The sequence below is a fragment of the Pelmatolapia mariae genome, linkage group LG13 (assembly GCF_036321145.2).
Source record: "Pelmatolapia mariae isolate MD_Pm_ZW linkage group LG13, Pm_UMD_F_2, whole genome shotgun sequence".
NCBI classification, from domain to species: Eukaryota; Metazoa; Chordata; class Actinopteri; order Cichliformes; family Cichlidae; genus Pelmatolapia; species Pelmatolapia mariae.
Genome location: NC_086238.1, coordinates 25,609,799 through 25,630,517, shown reverse-complemented (window position 1 = coordinate 25,630,517; position 20,719 = coordinate 25,609,799). Strand labels below are relative to the sequence as shown.

General features: G+C 40.4%; 1 long non-coding RNA gene across 2 annotated transcripts; it reads right to left on the bottom strand.

Moving 5' to 3' along the window:
* Positions 1 to 673: 673 nt before the first annotated feature.
* Positions 674 to 3,514, bottom strand: LOC134640233 (uncharacterized). 2 transcript variants are annotated; one of them, XR_010573920.1, is made up of 7 exons: positions 3,406 to 3,514; positions 2,649 to 2,760; positions 2,249 to 2,337; positions 1,984 to 2,135; positions 1,836 to 1,868; positions 1,347 to 1,531; positions 674 to 886 (listed from the first exon to the last, which is right to left on the bottom strand). It is a non-coding gene; the product is annotated as an uncharacterized LOC134640233 (long non-coding RNA). The 2 variants fall into 2 exon arrangements; XR_010095422.2 differs by lacking the exon at positions 3,406 to 3,514 and having other exon boundaries at positions 2,649 to 3,011.
* Positions 3,515 to 20,719: the final 17,205 nt, after the last annotated feature.

Below are 20,719 nucleotides of genomic sequence, written 5' to 3'. Positions count from 1 at the left end.
GTTCTATTTATGCCCTAGTCTAACAGCTGTTTGTTCGGAAAAGATGAAGGTCAAGATGGCGCCTGTGTTTGGCTGTGCCGCTGCCTTCGTCCGAGTGTTTGTTTATTTTATATGCTATGCAAGTGTTTTTGTTACTGTTCTTTCTGGTGTAACCTCCCTTCGGATTTATGATCGTCATGCGTTGCTAGCGATCAAATCTGCAATGGATAACTTTCAGAGTCAACGAAACGAGGCTGTTTTCCTACCGCCGTTAGAACACGACGCAACACCCGGTCTACCTCCACTCTTGCCGGTTAGCTCATTTTTGCTTCAGAGGCCTCGTCGGAGAAAGCGGGGGAAGCGAGCCGGCCTTCACGTCCTGCTCCGTCGTCTCCGGAAAGAGATCCCAGATAGCAAGGAAACATTGAAACAATGTTGAGTCAATATCAGGCGACGTCACTGAAGCAACGTTGAAGTGTGACGTTGACCCAACATCACTCTTGCACCCATTTTTAACGTTGAAACAACGTCAGGTTTTGATGTTGAATCAATGTTGAAACCTGACATTGATTCGACGTTATATTTTCTAACACTGTTGACATTGAAACACTGTTGAGATATGGTATTGATTTTCCACCTCTTTCGCACAGTTGCTTTTTATTGAAAAAAACCAAAAAAGGTCAATAGACATGTATCATTTGCAAAATACTTTATTAAAAGACAAAGTTTCCTATTTACATTTCTATGTTTCACGTCACTTTTTATTATTTACTCCGGGATGGGGATGGATGATGTGTGTCCTGCGCGCCACCCGTACGATCTGGAGCATATCTGAGCCATTTCTGGACTGCTTGAGCAAAGACCAACTCAGACATAGAGTTCGCCCCTACCTGCTGCGCCAGGCCATCTAGGACAAAAAATAGACACACACACAAAAAAAGGGAATTAGAGCACATGAATAAGCTCTTGTTAATTGTCTTCAGCAGGGAGAAAGTATGTAAACTCCTAGGCTGATAAACATGAAAGTCACCAGGCAGAAATCAGCAAACTGCCGCATATGATTCCCAAAGAGCTATAAGCTGAAAATGTGATATGTCTTAGCATGGTGTGCCGTGTATCCTTTAAAAAAAAAAAAAGAAAACATGGGGTCGTCGGGCTGTACAAAGTGTACAACCCGAGGACAAAACAAGCCGAAGACCAAAGACTCCATCTCCAGATTAACCGGACATGAAAGTCTTGTTATTAAGAAAGACAAAGTAATATAGCAAAAAACAGACATAGGAAATGTGAAATGCACCCAGCACATCAATTGATCCCTTTATTGTTCACTTTAGGCTCATAAAACTACAATAAATGTTAAAACTTACCAAATATGCATCTACACAGCGCTGTCTCTTTAAATGCCCTTTTTTGCTTTGTCTGGTCCTTGGTATTTTTTCCCCTGCCCAGTTGAGTACAGAGGCCAGCTCCTTTGTAATGGCATAAACCATTACACAGCGGACTCGCACCTCCAGTGTGGTCCAGCAGCACCAATCAACGCAAAGCGTCTCACCTATAGACATATTTTATGAGATGGAATTAGCGTGTCTCATGTCTTAAATGTGTATGCAAGTGCTTGTGTGTTTACTTCATGTAATTGATGATAGAAACATGTCATTTGGTTTTCCCTAAAGCCTGATTTTCAAGTCATACAAAGAATAAACCAAAGTATTGGCAGTGCAATGTATTTCTATTCACTTTTGTTGGATATTCATTTGTTAGTTCTTGTAACTGCTAAAAGTGTTTACTAGTTTTTGCCTGTCACATATATTTGTTATACCATGTAAACTGTGAAATTCCAAGATTTTCAAACTTGCCTTGTAATAGTGGCCTCACAGAGTCTCTGGAATCTACAGAAAAAAAAATCACAACAAGATGACATTCAGGAGTATAAATTGGGTTTTCTTTTTAGATAAGAGTACAATGACATTGTGATGCAGCTTTAAAGCTTTTTTAAAAGCATACCATCTATAGGGAAGACATCAGACTCTGCATGCTGGCGAGATCGCAAAGCTGTGTCGGTTTGTGCCGGAGTGGCGAAAGGTGCCGGAAGCTGGGTGGGGCATTATGATGGTTGCTATCAGTGGGCTGGGGGGCAGACTGCGGAGTGATGAGGGCTGTTTAGAAAAAGATAATTTTTTAAGTATTTAAGAATACAGACAACTTGTCAAAAAAGTTTCCTTGTGTCAGACACAGATATGTACACAGACACTAGACAGTATTTTATTACCTGGTATTTTCACTCGAGGGGCCTGGGGAAACCGTTTTTTTGTAGGCTGCTCATCCTCTGAGTCCGTATATGTGTACAGGGGATTTGGTCTAAAGAAAAGAAATTAAAAACGGTCTTAAGTAATTGTAAATATGCTTTTGGCATATTGTTTCCTAAAGTTAGTTTGATTTCTAACAACACACACAGGAAACAGAGACGTGCAAGAAGGTACAGTATACAATGAATTTTTGAAGTGCACAAGTGTACACGGCTTTGCATTTTTAAAAAGTTTACAAACTTCCACTTTTTGGACTATATTATGTGGCAATATTGCAGTATGCAAGCACCACAGATATGTATAAAAGACAAGATCATAAATTCTTAACAATCAAAGATATTATTGTGAATAAAAAGGTTTTACTTGTGCTTTCTTTTAAGACTGGTCTGAGTTTCTTCTTCGGACTGAAGGTCAGACGTATCACAGCGTTCACGTGGATATCTCTGAAGACTGCGTTCTGCTTCGTGAAATGTGCCTGGAAATACAAACACAATGTATGGCCAGACATACATTACGTGTGGACAAAAGGTGCAAACGCATAGAAAAATCAGCGGTTTCAAAAATACGCTGGTACGTGTGGACGTAGCCTTATTCATTATTCAAGGCACAAACGGAAAGTCATGTACGCGTGCAACGTAAAGTTAGTTGAGCGTGCAACGTACAGTCACGCATGCTGCGTGAGCTTTCAAACTGAGTCTAAAGTTTTCGTGTGCGAATTGAAGCGAGTGCTCTCCAATCATCAAAAGTAACAAAGTCATTGAACACGTTTAGACAGTTAACTTTACGTTTATCAATCATATATCACAGATTTAGAATTTTTTGTAGTACTAAGCAACTACGAAAGTCTGGGTCAAGCGCCGAGGCGACGGCAAGAACAAAGGAAACCTCGAAGCGTTAAAGCTAGCTTTGTAAGGGAATATAACGAAGAAATTATGAAACGAAAATGTTTTCTTTGTTGATATACTTTGTCCGCAGTGCAATTTATTTGTTGCCAGATTGTAAGAAGTAGACACAATTTAAAAAACTCGTTAATGTACAACATTAACAAGTTTTTTTTTTACTGTTATTCAAATGCAAACATGGAAATAACGAGTAGGAAAAAAAAATCATTCATTCTTACCTTATACTAATCGTGGTGCAGGCCAGTGCAGTGCATGAACTGATGCCTTCTCCGGTCAATTCCGCTGAGAGTAAATCAAATGTCCCGCTCTACTGTAGAAGACAATGAATACCGGGGGAGGGGGGGGGGTGTACCAATGTGAGAGGGGTGCTGTGGAATAGTCCAAGTGATCGCTGCTTTAATTTCCCGGTCAACTATACATAAATTGCACGTAGACACGATTTTTTAAAGCTGGTGAACCACACCAAGGCATTGATAACAAATGAACAATAAATCTACTTTCTCTGGTACTTTATACCCGATCAGTTGCAATGCAATTTAATGCTCAACTACAAATCGATGGTTTTTGATGGTGACCGGAGCCGAATGATCGTCAACTATAAATAGACGTTTTCTCGACGTTGTTGTTGTCACCTGGTCGACTATAAATAGATCAAATATCAATGACAAAAAAACAACGGTGAATCAACATCGTTACAACGTCTCTATAGTAAGACCGTCGGTTTACCACAGTATTTCAATGTTGTTACAACATTGGCATTTCAACCCCGACCATATACGACGGTTCGATGAAAAATCAACATAGATTCAATGTCGTCTTGCTATCTGGGATGGACCTTCGGGGGCTCTATTCCTGGGTTGCTACCGGTGAGATTCGGCTGAAACTTGTCGGAACCGGATTAATCCCCACAACCCACCATGAGTACCACCCAGGCTGTCATCTGAAAGCATGGAAACCCAAGCCTCAACGCGGCAGGAACCCTGTTTTGCTGCGCGGTTTAGCGCATAGCGCGGACCCTTTCCTTGGAAACTCTACCCCTGTCCTGGTGAGTCGCAGCCTTAAATGGATGTTAATTAATGCCCGCTCAATCGCCAATAAGTCTTATATTTTAAATGACTTGTTCTGCTCCGAGAAGCTTGACTTCATGTTTATCTCTGAGACGTGGCAACGTGAGAATGAAGTCTCACATCTTTTAGAGCTTTGTCCCGCTGACTGCTCATTTCTCTGTGCACCTCGGATATCTGGACGAGGAGGTGGAACAGCTGTAATTTTTAAAAAGACTTTCTTATGCCAGATGATTTCTTCAAGCTGCTACAACTCTTTTGAGATGCTTATGATAAAAATTGGAAGAGAACAGCCCATATACGGCATTTTAATTTATCGTCCACCTGGGTCTGCTGCTTCTTTTCTGTCAGACCTACAAGACCTTTTAACTTCTACCATTAAAATGGGCAAGGTTATCATTGTTGGCGATTTCAACATTCATGTGGATGACTCAACAAACAACACCACTAAGGAGTTCCTGAGCATTATGGACTCTTTCAACTTTGTTCAGCATGTAGCAGGGCCTACTCATAGGGCTGGGCACACTTTGGACTTGGTCTTCACCTGTGGTGTTTCCCTTGACCACATGAACTTAAATGAAGTTGTTTTTAGCGACCATAAGTCAGTTTCTTTTACTGTATCTGTTAATTCAGAGTCCCACCCTCAAGGTTCTATTAGGCGCAGGCGCTTTATTGAGGACTCTACAATTTCTGAGTTTTCCTCTCTTTTTAACTTTAAAAGTTCTTCTAATGAGGTTGAGCTTTTAACTAATTCTTTTAATGAACACTGTCTTGCCATTCTAAATCAGGTTGCTCCTTTCAAAAGCAGTTATTGCTCTCTTAATTCACGCACACCATGGTTAAATAATCAGACTCGTGGTCTTCGACGATCCTATCGAAAAGCAGAGCGTCTGTGGAAGTCCACTGGTCTGACTGTCCATCGTGAGCACTTTAAAGAACTACTTTACCTATATAATGAGTCAGTCAAAGAGGCCAGATCCTCTTACTTCAATAATCTTATAAATCGCCATAAAAATAATTCAAGAATTCTATTTGATACCATCAACAGTATTGTTTCTCCTCCAACCCAGCATGCTCTGTTGCTCTCTGATGAAGATTGTAATACTTTCCTAAATTACTTTGTAAATAAGGTGATGGACTTGAAATCTAAAATTTCCTCAAGTGCCTCCCCTTATGAAGACACCCCTTGCTGTCTTGGATCATTTACCTCCTTTTCTCCAATCACACTAAATGACTTAATTATAGTTTTAGGTAAAATGAAATCCTCTTCATGCTCTGTGGATATATTACCTCACTCTGTTCTCTCTGGGTCTATCACCAGCATTGGCCCCACTTTACTATCCATCATCAACAGTTCACTGAGGCAAGGCTGTGTTCCATCTCATTTTAAACATGCTGAGGTAACTCCTCTGTTAAAAAAACAGAACCTTGATCCTAGCTCTGCTAGTAATTACCGACCTATCTCAAAATTGCCATTTTTAAGTAAATTACTTGAAAAAATTGTTGAAAACCAGTTCAGGTCTCTATTATGTAAACTAAACATCCTTGACCCTTTTCAGTCTGGCTTTCAAAAGCAGCACTCTACAGAGACCGCTCTCCTAAGAGTCTATAATGATCTGTTAATGGCATCTGACGCAGGGAATTGTTCTGTGATCATCTTGCTTGATCTTAGTGCTGCCTTTGACACACAAAATCCTACTTAACAGGCTCAAGATTCTGGCTGGTATATCTGGCTCTGCCCTAGACTGGTTTTCTTCCTACTTATCAGACAGGACCTTTTCTGTTAGGACTGACAGGTTCACCTCTGACATTGCTGCCCTGACCTGTGGGGTCCCACAGGGTTCAGTTTTAGGTCCATTACTATTTTCTTTTTATATGCTTCCTTTAGCTGGTATCATTCAATCTTTTAGCGACCTGTCTTATCATTTTTATGCTGATGACATTCAGCTCCATATGTCTTTTAAGCCTCACCAGCTGGATAGGCTGTCCACCCTAGTCCAGTGCTTAACCCAGGTTTCTGATTGGCTTTCAAGCAACTACCTCGTTCTAAATACTAACAAGACCGAGACCATGATCATAGCTCCTCCTGAGCTACATTCTAAAATTAGTCAGGTTCTTGCCTCTTTCTGTCCATCTGTCAAGTCAAATATTCGAAATCTCGGAGTAATGTTTGACTCTTCTCTGGGCCTCGACTCTCATGTAAAATCTTTGTCTCGTTCCTGTTTCTATCATTTAAGAAACATCTCTAAACTGCGACATATGGTTTCCTCAGCTGAACTGCAAAAACTAATTCATGCATTTGTGTCATCACGCTTAGATTACTGTAATTCCCTGTTTACTAGCTTGGATAAATCATCTCTCTCTCGCCTCCAGGCAATACAAAACGCAGCAGCCAGACTATTAACTCGTTCTACCAAGCGTGTTCACATCACTCCCATCTTATATTCTTTACATTGGCTCCCAATTGAGTTTAGAATTCGCTTTAAAATTCTTGTTTTAACATACAGAGCACTAAATGGCCAGGCCCCAGATTATTTATCCAAGCTTCTTATAAAATACACTTCTGCTCGTCATCTCCGCTCACAGACTCAGAGTCTCTTAGTTGTTCCCCGTACACGACTGAAGACAAAAGGGGACAGAGCCTTCCAGTCTGTTGCACCAAGGCTGTGGAACAATTTACCTCTACAGTTACGTTTGCTTGACTCTGTGGATTGTTTTAAAAAACAGTTAAAAACCTTTCTGTTTAAACAAGCCTTTTGTTGATCTCTTCATATTTTATATTTTTACATTATTTACATGTGATCTTTTATATTGTGTACATTGTCTATTGATTTTATTGTTTATTTTAATATTTATGTACAGCGCTTTGTGATGGTCTATCTGTGAAAAGCGCTTAATAAATAAAGTTTACTTACTTACTTACTTATGCTTAGTTATGTCCATGTCTCATCTCCAGTCCCCTTTTCCCTCTGTATGTATTCACAGTGTACGTGTTCCTCGTCGGTTCGTCATGTTCAGTCATGTTAAGTCTGCGTGTCTTATTCCTAGCACGGGGCGCCCACAGAAACGCAAAGCAGGAGATGAAGCATAGCTGAATATGTTTCCAAACCAACTTCATTGTAAGCCAAAGACTAGAAAATATGGTGAAGCATATCTTCCCTTTGGCTTCACCTGCACAAGTGCCAAGGTAGGTCTCCCCTGCAGAATTGGTTTTCCCTTTGTCGGGAGCACGCGCTGGGCTCTCCAAATCACGGACAAACAGTATCCCACATTTTTGATTTTTAGTTCACAAACACTTGTTGTAATGACTAACTACTCCTGACATTTTGGAGATGTTAGCTCTTTATACAGTAAAGTTACAGCGGGATAAAAATAATATCAGGCTGATCCTGCCACGATTTGTTCCCCTGGTTCAAATCACAGACAAACAGTATCCCACAGCTGTTTATGTTTTTAAACCCATTTTGCACAGAGAGGCATTTTTTGAAAAATGTATTGATCGCAATGTTGAATATTATTACACAGGAAAAAAAACAATTACATGTAAAATAATCACACCGTGACACCTCTGCCTTTGTAAATGGAGGGACAGTAACTGCGTGTAAAAACTGCAGATAGTCAGATTAACAGTATTTCGTCTCTATCTGCCATTCTGCAATTCATCTCATGTAAACAATAACATGGCGCACAGCGTGACGTGAAAAAAGGCACAAACCTTTGACGTTGCGTGACGAACTCTGTATTCCTCGTCCACACGTAAACGCAAAAAAGGAGTTTTAAAAAATCTCTGTTTTCGGTGATTCGAAACGCTGTTTACGTGTGGACGTAGCATAAAAGAGTTAATAGTTTATTTTATTACTGCCTGTAATTTATTGCAGATTACTTGTATTTGCTTAATTGTTTACTAAATGTTTGAGGTGTGAAGTAAACCGCAATGGAGCAAAATATGGGTGTGTGTGGTTGGAGGACGTGTTAGTGCGTGTGCGTCACGCACGGGGGGGGGGGGCCTTTGTTTTACAAGGGCCCCCCTTGTAAAACAAAGGGGGGCCCAGGAAAAAAAGTTTGGGAACCACTGCCCTAGAGGAACTTCAGAATCATCCCTGGCTCAAATGACTTATTGATGCCAAACAAAACAGGGTCACAGAGCAGAAGCTCTAACAGAGCCTGAGTCAGCCTGAGTTATGAATACAGTTGTGGTCTAATGTTTTGTCAGTGGTACAAAGTTTGCTTTTGTGCACTTTGCCACTTCAGTTTGTATTTAGAGCCACAACTGTATACACAACAGACCGAACATGCTCAGCTTTGCCAAAGCTTGCAGGAATTGGAGTTTAATTTGATCAATGAATTATTTCCGAATCAACAAAAAAATGGGCAAATGTAAAGAAATGTATCAATCAGGGAATTAGTAGCAACATTAATTGGACAATCTAAATTTGTTGGTTAATTATTAAATGAATCTGGATAACTCATCCTGCATCTCCTGTGATTTTAAGTCACTGATATTGATTTATTAACGATTATTTGTTTGTACTAATGCGTCACAATTTCCTTGAACGTTAAAGGGTCTGGATTTCTTCTCTTAAGCGCCTCAGGGTGATCATCCTGTCCTGTCAGACTAAGAAATGCAGTTGTGAGTTTTTCATTGCTTCGCCTGCACAAAATACCTAGGCACCAAAAATGGTCCAGCTCTCTCCTGCTGTCCTGTTGTATAAGGCGCACACAATTCACCGTGATGAGAGGATAACTTTTGTCACTGCTCCTGTCCTTGATCCTCTGAGCCACTTAAACACCAAACTACTTGTGCGCTGTAGGGGCTTTTCTAATGGTCGTGCTAAGGAGTCCTTTCCCTCCCATCAGTTGCAGAATGCACTCAGAGTTGTACAACACTGGTGTAAATATCAAGATGATGCAACTTTGAACATATTTAGGTCAACAGACTTTTGACTAAAGTAAGAAGAAAAGTGAATCTAACAAATAATATGAATTGGTGTTAAATAGTTACTAGTTACTAGACAGTAACTAGGCCAGGGGATGCTAATCACCTGCCAAGGGATATTAGTGACTGACTTATTGATGCTAGTTAATAGCTTAGGTATTCTATGTGGTAACCTGGCAAGTAATCACTTGCCTTAAAAGTCTCGCCAGTCCCCTAGGGACACTTGTTGGTGGTATTTATTTGTTCATGTTACAGGCCTTGCTGTAGTGGGCGTGACCACAGATTACAATCCTGTAAAACAGGAGAGATAATGAACAGAGGAAATTTGTTCTTGTTCAGTTTCCCTTTCAGGTGAGGTAACTCTGGGTTGCTCTGACATATAATATGTGTATTTGTTTTCTGACTCTCTCTGGATTCCTCTGCAGCTGATATGTTGCTCTCAGATTCACTGTTTGATGCTGAGCTTGTGGTGACATATGACATCAATCTGCATGCATATATGACATCATACTGTATGCATATATGACATCATACTGTATGCATATATGACATCAATCTGCATGCATATATGACATCACACTGTATGCCTGACCTGACATCAATCTGCATGCATATATGACATCACACTGTATGCCTGACCTGACATCAATCTGTATGCCTATATGACATCTTACTGTATGCATATATGACATCATACCGTATGCATATATGACATCATACTGTATGCATATATGACATCATACCGTATGCATATATGACATCATACTGTATGCCTATATGACATCACACTGTATGCCAGACCTGACATCAATCTGTATGCCTATATGACATCTTACTGTATGCATATATGACATCATACTGTATGCATATATGACATCATACCGTATGCATATATGACATCATACTGTATGCCTATATGACATCAAACCGAGAGAATGAGTCTGCATCGATGTTCACCTTCCCCGGCCTGTATTTGACATCAAACCTGAAATCTGCCAGCTCACCTACCCAGCGGTGGCCTACTGCATTCAGCTTTGCAGTACTCATCACATATGTGAGGGGATTATTGTCTGTATAGACCAGGGGTGAGCCAGCATTTTTCCAAATACAGCAGCGCTAACCAACATCATTTTTTCAAGCAATATAGAAACTATTTTATATATTACCTTTTTTAAACATCCCATTTTTCTTTCTAATGTCATTAAAACAAGTTTGCACATTTGTATAACAACAGTCAGACCTCCAGATCTTTTAAGCGTTCAGTTTTTTTCTCAGTGTCACACATAGATTAGTTTTCGTCTCTTTTAATAAGAAAGTCAAATCTTCAAACCCTAAAGCAATCTTTGTTTCTTTCAATCATTCCAATATTTTTCATCTCCTGTAATATAATTGCTGTTAACCAGGGCTTAGCTACTCTGATCCACAGTGATTTTGGGGGTGTGGATACTTGTTTTTTTTCACAGGTGCAGAGCCTTTTTCTACAAAATTACGAATAAACTGCACTTTTTAAAAGTACCATTAACATTAATGTAGACTGACAAGTAACTCAACATTTAACACAGTGATCAGTAGAGAAGAAGGAAAATAACCCATTTTACAATTTCTAGTTCAGATCAAAATTATTGTTCTGATTAAGGAAACAGTAAATCTGGCCACATTATTGTCCCGATCCTCCAATTTTCCCTTTCCAATGTGACGAAATAAAATTCAACCTTTTTAAATAAAAGCAGATGCACACCCAGATATTTCTTACAGTAAGAATCCTCCAACAACCTTTCAAAAGAAACATTTTTTGTCTTTCCTTAATTTTTAGACCAACTGAATCCACAAACCTGAAGCTGCAGACCCCAAACTAACCAAATTTAATGTTTCCTTAATCAGCACAGTAATTTTTAACTCTTTGTGTGTTATGTTTACTCACAGTTTTGATGCTTGCTTCTTCGACTTGATCCATGATTGGCTCTGCACCATCGCTCTGCTGTTTTCTCTCTCCTCATGCTTCTCCTTTATGCATCCTGTCCTCAGATATAATCCAACCAGCTGCCTCCTTGTTTCCTTCTTGACTTGTATTCGCAAAATTTCCAGTTAAATTAAGAGAAATCCAGAAAAGTTTTCCTGCTTCAAAAGCTCTTCCAATTGCCTGTCTTCTTGTCCTCCTTTAAATGTGCATTTTTGTATATTTGTATTTATTTGACTTCATATTGCCATGACAACATAACACAGAGCATCTTGGTAGATTAAAGCAGGGAGTTCTGTCCTCTGCAGAAATGCTGGTGTTCCATAGTGATGTAAAAGTATGTTAATAATCTTTAAACAGACACTCACTGATCCTGTAAGAGCAGGAATTTAACTACAAACCCTCTTAGTCCCCATCAGTATCATTCATTCTGCTCTGCCGCAATGGTCACAGTGGCTGGTTTAAGTACGTTTGCCCCATAGAAAGCCACTGATGTTCAGTGAGCCCCTTTGATACATATTTAGACCTTCATAATTTTCAGGGTGCATGAGTGTTATATCTCCATCTCATCCTAAATATTTTGCCAACATGTAAAAGGCATACGTCCACAAGATTTTGATTTCTTTAATTTTAATTTAAACTTGTTTTATTCTGTGTTGCATGTTTTGAATAATCTTCTTCAGAGTAGACTTTTGGTGTAAGCTGATAGTGAATGAAAAAAACTATAAAAAGCTGCTGTGGTTTTAATTTTCCAAGAGAGGTAATGCACATAATGCAGAGACGAGCACACGGGGGATATCCAAATTCTAGGAAGGCAGCCTGCTGCTGTACACAGGCACATCCTTCTCAGTCATAGTTCTTAACAAGTTGACTGTTTTCTCAAACCACACAAAGAGTGCTGTTTCCATTCTGGGAAGTCTACTCATTGGTGTAGGCAGCTCTTCAAATTATAAGTAGCTATATATGAGCAGCTATATTAGCTTTGACTTAACATATGTTAAATAGTATACTTTCCTCTTTTAAAATTTATGATGGCTCAAAATTCAAACCTTACAAATTAAAACCCTGAATCATCACCACTTGTGTGAACTACAAGGGTGCCATCATTTTTCTTTTCAATCCATTAAGTACCACATTTTACACACTGAGCAAGAAAGGAAGTAAGCTCTTCATGGTGACCCCAGGAATTTTAATGTATCACTTTCTAGCATACGGCTGACACTGCTCGACATCTTACAGTGCAGTATAAGAGTCCCGCCACAAGGAGACACTGAAGGCTTTCAAACCAACAGTTTCTGCTTCCAAAGCGGCGCCAACCGTCACCACCGATCATCGTACTTATGTAACACAGACCATGGATGCATGTTTGAGTTGATACATCACTTAAAGCCACCACTGTTCAGGCATCACATCTGTCCATTAGGTTTCCCTTTAATACACAACATTTTTATCCCTGGGTACTAACTTTTTTGTTGTTGTTGACTGTTTATTTATTTGTTTGTTTGTTTGTCCGATGCTCCTTTTGCACTGCTAAATAGGCTGTAGCCAACATGATTTATAAAGGGATTATAAAACTAAGAAATTACTGCATTATTTTACCTACTCCTATTAAACTCACTTTCCTAAAAACTGATTGCAGCTTCTGCTTTGTGATGTCAATGTTATGTCTCTAAATGATTTCATATCATTCACGGGAGATATGCTTGACAAATGAGAAGTTAACAAGTCACTGCTACAAGCTGAATCAATTCATTGGGGCGACCTGCGTGTTGTGTTGCATTGTCTGATTTGGTCATAGTGTGTAAACACGTCTAGAGGCCACTGTTGTATAGCTGCTGCAAACTGAATGTGCCCGTACCAGAGGTTATACTTAAAATGGCAGCTGTCAGGAAGTCTCTTTGGACATTTGTGTTCGCCCTTTATGAAATAGATATGTTGTATTACAAGGTACTAATGCACCCTTGCATTGGTAAAATGAATTCTGTTAGAATAGCTGATACGCCCTCACAGAAGATTTATTTTGACCTTTCTAAAGCCTTCTTTAAAATTTAGAAAATAAAATGAAAACAGGCATATCAAAACAAGCCTACTAGAAATACTACTCTGTATTACATCCTAACACTTGGCTAAATCCTAATATGTAATTCTGGTTTAATAGTTTATTACACTAAATGCACACAGATGTTTTACTTTGGCAGGAGCTTAAACAACTGAGTTGAATTAACACAAGTTATTCATATTCAATAAACCTGTGCAATTTGTGTTGATAAAATATGATTGAAACATGTTTTGGTGAAGTAATTTGAGCTCTTGGAATATTTTAATCCTTCATAATTTTCACACTTTATTCCAACACTATTCAGTGGCAAACAAACAAAACCGTACATTTTCTGAAATATTTGTGGGTTTTTCTCGTTTGTTTTTATACTACTTAAACACTAAAGTGACCCTCCAATGTGATGACAGTGCCAGCAGTGGCCCACAGCTCATTTAATGCTTTCTCCTAATTGGCTCATAATAGTCTCGCATATGTATGAACTATGTAGGCTATCTCTATTTTAAAATAATGACTGGGCAATGAGAGCATCTCCTCACGGTGTACTTTACTGACAACAGGACAACAGGGAATAGAGAGAACTGACTGAGGACTTTGTCAACTGGTGCCAGCAGAACCACTTCCAGATCAACACTCCGAAAACCAGCGAGCAGGTAGTGGACTCCACCTACACCAGTGAACATCCAGAGAATGGGCATTAAGATAGCTGACTCATATAAGTGATCTAACCAATAAACTGATCTGGAGTAACAACAGAGAGTCCATCTACACAAAAGGATAGAGACGGTTGTATTTGCAACAGAGAAGTCTTTTGGAAGGGAGCAGGGAGAGCTCCTGAAGACCTTCTAGGACTCTGTGGTGGTATTGTCCATGTTTTATGGTGTGGTCTGCTGGGGATAGGAAGAAACTGAACAGGTTGATCAAGAAAACTAGCTCTGTTCTTGGATGCCCTCTTGACCCAGTGGAGGTAGTTATCTCTGTCAGATAACAGCTCCCACCCCATACAGGCCACCCTGACAACACTAACCTGTTTTCCCTCCAGTGATAGGCTGCTGGCCCCAACTGACCGAGTGCTCAGTGAATACCTCAGGCAGCAGAAACCCAAGAAAGAGGAGGGAGACGAGGAACCATCATGGAAGGACAGGCCCCTGCACGGTATGTACCACCGGCAGATAGAGGAGGTGGCTGATATCCAGAAATCCTACCAGTGGCTGGACAAAGCTGGACTGAAAGACAGCACAGAGGCACTAATCATGGCAGCACAAGAACAAGCTCTGAGTACAAGATCCATAGAGGCTGGGGTCTATCACACCAGGCAAGACCCCAGGTGCAGGCTGTGTAAAGATGCCCCAGAGACAATCCAGCACATAACAGCAGGGTGCAAGATGCTAGCAGGCAAGGCATACATGGAACGCCATAACCAAGTGGCCGGCATAGTGTACAGGAACATCTGTGCCGAGTATAACCTGGAAGTCCCGAGGTCAAAATGGGAGATGCCCCCAAGGGTGATGGAGAATGACCGAGCTAAGATCCTGTGGGACTTCCAGATACAGACGGACAAAATGGTGGTGGCTAACCAACCGGACATAGTGGTGGTAGACAAACAGAAGACGACGGCTGTAGTGATCGATGTAGCGGTTCCGAATGACAGCAATATCAGGAAGAAGGAACACAAGAAGCTGGAGAAATACCAAGGGCTCAGAGAAGAGCTCGAGAGGATGTGGAGGGTGAAGGTAACGGTGGTCCCCGTGGTAATCGGAGCACTAGGTGCGGTGACTCCCAAGCTAGGCGAGTGGCTCCAGCAGATCCCGGGAACAACATCGGAGATCTCTGTCCAGAAGATCGCAGTCATAGGAACAGCGAAGACACTGCGCAGGACCCTCAAGCTCCCAGGCCTCTGGTAGAGGACCCGAGCTTGAAGGATAAACCGCCCGCAGGGGCGTGCTGGGTGTTTTTTATATACACACATATACATATATACATACGCCCTGCCCGTGATCAGGTACCCTGCTGGGGTAATAGGCTGGCCAAAGGAGGAGATAGAAGCCACTGACATAAAGACAAGAAAGCCCCTTACCATGCATGGAGGGTTTCACCCCAAGTCCAGCATCCTGAGGCTGTACGCTAAGTGGAAGGAAGGAGGCCGGGGACTGGTGAGTGTCAGCACCACAGTCCAGGATGAGGCCTCCTCCTGTTTCACTGACATATATCCATCACCAGAGGGCTCCACCGACCTGCCTGCTGACATCAGAGCACACCCCTGTGTCATGTGACCTGGCTGGAGTTGCAAAGCTGGACTCAGACCTCAGGAAGAGAGATTTTTATCAGTCAGCTGGCAGATGACACAGTGCTCTTCCTTAAAGATGTTTCTCAGGTTTCAGTTGCAATCAGCACCCTTGAGTCTTTCTCCAGAGCATCGGGCCTCTTCCTAAACCGCAATAAGTGTGAACTGCTACCAGTGAACAAGTGTACCGTGTCCTATGTTTCCGGTATCCCAGTGAAAAGTTGTGTAATATATTTGGGAATCGTTATTACCAAGGATATGAATTCTAGGAACGCTCTAAACGTTAACGCTATCATCAACAAAACTCAAAATGTCCTCAACTTTTAAAAAACATGAATCCAAACCCGACAATTAAAATATCTGACATTTATTTTTACACTACATGTTGTTTAGATGAGTTTTTCATATGTGTTTGGTAATATTTGACCTTTCTTCATTATGAAACAATAATCAGAGAAAGGTCTACACAGATTAGTCTTAATATGAAACATTAGAAAGCACAGCAGTGTTATTGCAGCCCCGCCCTCACATTGTGAGCAATGCTGTGACGTTTCTCAGTTACAATAATGTGACATAACTTCTGCCAAGCAGCTTCTGTGTTTGGTAGCGTTGGTGTCACTGTGTCTGTAAACATGATAACTGGAAACAGGCATGTAGAGCGGCCCAGTGTTAACAATCCAGTCAAAGTTTGCCTGACATCCACTGAGGTCATCAAAGTCCGTCCACCGTCTTTCACTTATCAGGGTCGTGGGGGGCTGGAGCCTATCACAGCTGTCATAGGGCGAGAGGCGGGGTCCACCCTGGTTCCACAGGTCGCCAGCCCGTGGCAGGGCTAACACACAGACACCCATTCACACCGATCCCCACTAACTGCATGTCTTTAGACTGTGGGAGGAAGCAGGAGAGAACATGCAAACTGCACGCAAAGACCCCGGCCTGATGAGGTTAGGGTTCTGAGTTCGATACCCTAACCTGGAACTGAACTCAGGACAGAGGAAGGGATGGGTGATGTTCATGTGTGCCCAGGTGTATGATGTGGCTCTTTGCGGTGACACAGTAAAAAATGTGGCTCTTTGTCTCTGACTGGTTGGCTGCCCCAGCCCTGGCCCTTCATGTATTTCAGTAATGTCTTTTTCTCCCGTCTCCTCCTCTTGTTTACATGTTTTCCCCTTGTGACCCATTCCTTCTGTCACGTGTGTTTTCCCCCCAGCCATCATGTTCTGTTTGTGCTTAGTTATGTCCATGTAAATGAAACTTAAAGAATCTTTGGCTCACGTCTTCATCTGGATGGTACAGCATAACCAGGTTAAGTCATCTCTAAAAAAAAAAGATATTTTTGAGTGTTTTTCAGTGTTTTTAATTATTTGTTTTAATTTTGTTTATTTTTCATTGTTCAATGTGGCCTGGTAAGCATTTTGTCAATATATATTTCATAAGGTCATCGTTAAATATTTACAAGAAATCAGGCATTATACAGTGTGTAAACTTCAGTGCAGTGTGATTTGGATGCTCAGCAGAAAATGTAGCCAGACATCAGCTGGGTTTAGATACATTTCAGATAAGATAACCCTTGTTAGTCCCAGAGTTGGGAAATTCAAATTGTTACTGCAGCAGAGGACACAAGGCAGGAACAAATGAACACATGCAGCATACCTAACAGCAATAATGCTATGCAAAAATAGAAGAAATATAGACCAAGAAATAGATATGTACTTATATATGTAAGTTTATATATCTATATCTATCTATCTATATATAGATCTATATACATATATATATATATGATGCAATAATACAGATTACTAGTAGGAGAAGAATGAAACATTTCATAGTGCAGTGTTTGGGTGTTAATAGGTATTAACAGGTATTGCACACTGATTTATGTAAAGACCCCAGTGTGTGCATATGTGGTGTACATTCACTGCTGTTGTGCAGTGTACAGTCTGACAGCAGCTGGAGGGAAAAGCCTCCAAAATCTCCCCTTTGCACACTGTGGGTGCAGCAGCCTATCACTGGAGGGAAAACAGGTTAGTGTTGTCAGGGTGGCCTGTATGGGGTGGGAGCTGTTATCTGACAGAGATAACTACCTCCACTGGGTCAAGAGGGCATCCAAGAACAGAGCTAGTTTTCTTGATCAACCTGTTCAGTTTCTTCCTATCCCCAGCAGACCACACCATAAAACATGGACAATACCACCACAGAGTCCTAGAAGGTCTTCAGGAGCTCTCCCTGCTCCCTTCCAAAAGACTTCTCTGTTGCAAATACAACCGTCTCTATCCTTTTGTGTAGATGGACTCTCTGTTGTTACTCCAGATCAGTTTATTGGTTAGATCACTTATATGAGTCAGCTATCTTAATGCCCATTCTCTGGATGTTCACTGGTGTAGGTGGAGTCCACTACCTGCTCGCTGGTTTTCGGAGTGTTGATCTGGAAGTGGTTCTGCTGGCACCAGTTGACAAAGTCCTCAGTCAGTTCTCTGTATTCCCTGTTGTCCTGTTGTCAGTAAAGTACACCGTGAGGAGATGCTCTCATTGCCCACTCATTATTTTAAAATAGAGATAGCCTACATAGTTCATACATATGCAAGACTATTATGAGCCAATTAGGAGAAAGCATTAAATGAGCTGTGGGCCACTGCTGGCACTGTCATCACATTGGAGGGTCACTTTAGTGTTTAAGTAGTATAAAAACAAACGAGAAAAACCCACAAATATTTCAGAAAATGTACGGTTTTGTTTGTTTGCCACTGAATAGTGTTGGAATAAAGTGTGAAAATTATGAAGGATTAAAATATTCCAAGAGCTCAAATTACTTCACCAAAACATGTTTCAATCATATTTTATCAACACAAATTGCACAGGTTTATTGAATATGAATAACTTGTGTTAATTCAACTCAGTTGTTTAAGCTCCTGCCAAAGTAAAACATCTGTGTGCATTTAGTGTAATAAACTATTAAACCAGAATTACATATTAGGATTTAGCCAAGTGTTAGGATGTAATACAGAGTAGTATTTCTAGTAGGCTTGTTTTGATATGCCTGTTTTCATTTTATTTTCTAAATTTTAAAGAAGGCTTTAGAAAGGTCAAAATAAATCTTCTGTGAGGGCGTATCAGCTATTCTAACAGAATTTATTTTACCAATGCAAGGGTGCATTAGTACCTTGTAATACAACATATCTATTTCATAAAGGGCGAACACAAATTTCCAAAGAGACTTCCTGACAGCTGCCATTTTAAGTATAACCTCTGGTACGGGCACATTCAGTTTGCAGCAGCTATGCAACAGTGGCCTCTAGAGGTGTTTACACACTATGACCAAATCAGACAATGCAACACAACACACAGGTCGCCCCAATGAATTGATTCAGCTTGTAGCAGTGACTTGTTAACTTCTCATTTGTCAAGCATATCTCCCATGAATGATATGAAATCATTTAGAGACATAACATTGACATCACAAAGCAGAAGCTGCAATCAGTTTTTAGGAAAGTGAGTTTAATAGGAGTAGGTAAAATAATGCAGTAATTTCTTAGTTTTATAATCCCTTTATAAATCATGTTGGCTACAGCCTATTTAGCAGTGCAAAAGGAGCATCGGACAAACAAACAAACGAATAAATAAACAGTCAACAACAACAAAAAAGTTAGTACCCAGGGATAAAAATGTTGTGTATGAAAGGGAAACCTAATGGACAGATGTGATGCCTGAACAGTGGTGGCTTTAAGTGATGTATCAACTCAAACATGCATCCATGGTCTGTGTTACATAAGTACGATGATCGGTGGTGACGGTTGGCGCCGCTTTGGAAGCAGAAACTGTTGGTTTGAAAGCCTTCAGTGTCTCCTTGTGGCGGGACTCTTATACTGCACTGTAAGATGTCGAGCAGTGTCAGCCGTATGCTAGAAAGTGATACATTAAAATTCCTGGGGTCACCATGAAGAGCTTACTTCCTTTCTTGCTCAGTGTGTAAAATGTGGTACTTAATGGATTGAAAAGAAAAATGATGGCACCCTTGTAGTTCACACAAGTGGTGATGATTCAGGGTTTTAATTTGTAAGGTTTGAATTTTGAGCCATCATAAATTTTAAAAGAGGAAAGTATACTATTTAACATATGTTAAGTCAAAGCTAATATAGCTGCTCATATATAGCTACTTATAATTTGAAGAGCTGCCTACACCAATGAGTAGACTTCCCAGAATGGAAACAGCACTCTTTGTGTGGTTTGAGAAAACAGTCAACTTGTTAAGAACTATGACTGAGAAGGATGTGCCTGTGTACAGCAGCAGGCTGCCTTCCTAGAATTTGGATATCCCCCGTGTGCTCGTCTCTGCATTATGTGCATTACCTCTCTTGGAAAATTAAAACCACAGCAGCTTTTTATAGTTTTTTTCATTCACTATCAGCTTACACCAAAAGTCTACTCTGAAGAAGATTATTCAAAACATGCAACACAGAATAAAACAAGTTTAAATTAAAATTAAAGAAATCAAAATCTTGTGGACGTATGCCTTTTACATGTTGGCAAAATATTTAGGATGAGATGGAGATATAACACTCATGCACCCTGAAAATTATGAAGGTCTAAATATGTATCAAAGGGGCTCACTGAACATCAGTGGCTTTCTATGGGGCAAACGTACTTAAACCAGCCACTGTGACCATTGCGGCAGAGCAGAATGAATGATACTGATGGGGACTAAGAGGGTTTGTAGTTAAATTCCTGCTCTTACAGGATCAGTGAGTGTCTGTTTAAAGATTATTAACATACTTTTACATCACTATGGAACACCAGCATTTCTGCAGAGGACAGAACTCCCTGCTTTAATCTACCAAGATGCTCTGTGTTATGTTGTCATGGCAATATGAAGTCAAATAAATACAAATATACAAAAATGCACATTTAAAGGAGGACAAGAAGACAGGCAATTGGAAGAGCTTTTGAAGCAGGAAAACTTTTCTGGATTTCTCTTAATTTAACTGGAAATTTTGCGAATACAAGTCAAGAAGGAAACAAGGAGGCAGCTGGTTGGATTATATCTGAGGACAGGATGCATAAAGGAGAAGCATGAGGAGAGAGAAAACAGCAGAGCGATGGTGCAGAGCCAATCATGGATCAAGTCGAAGAAGCAAGCATCAAAACTGTGAGTAAACATAACACACAAAGAGTTAAAAATTACTGTGCTGATTAAGGAAACATTAAATTTGGTTAGTTTGGGGTCTGCAGCTTCAG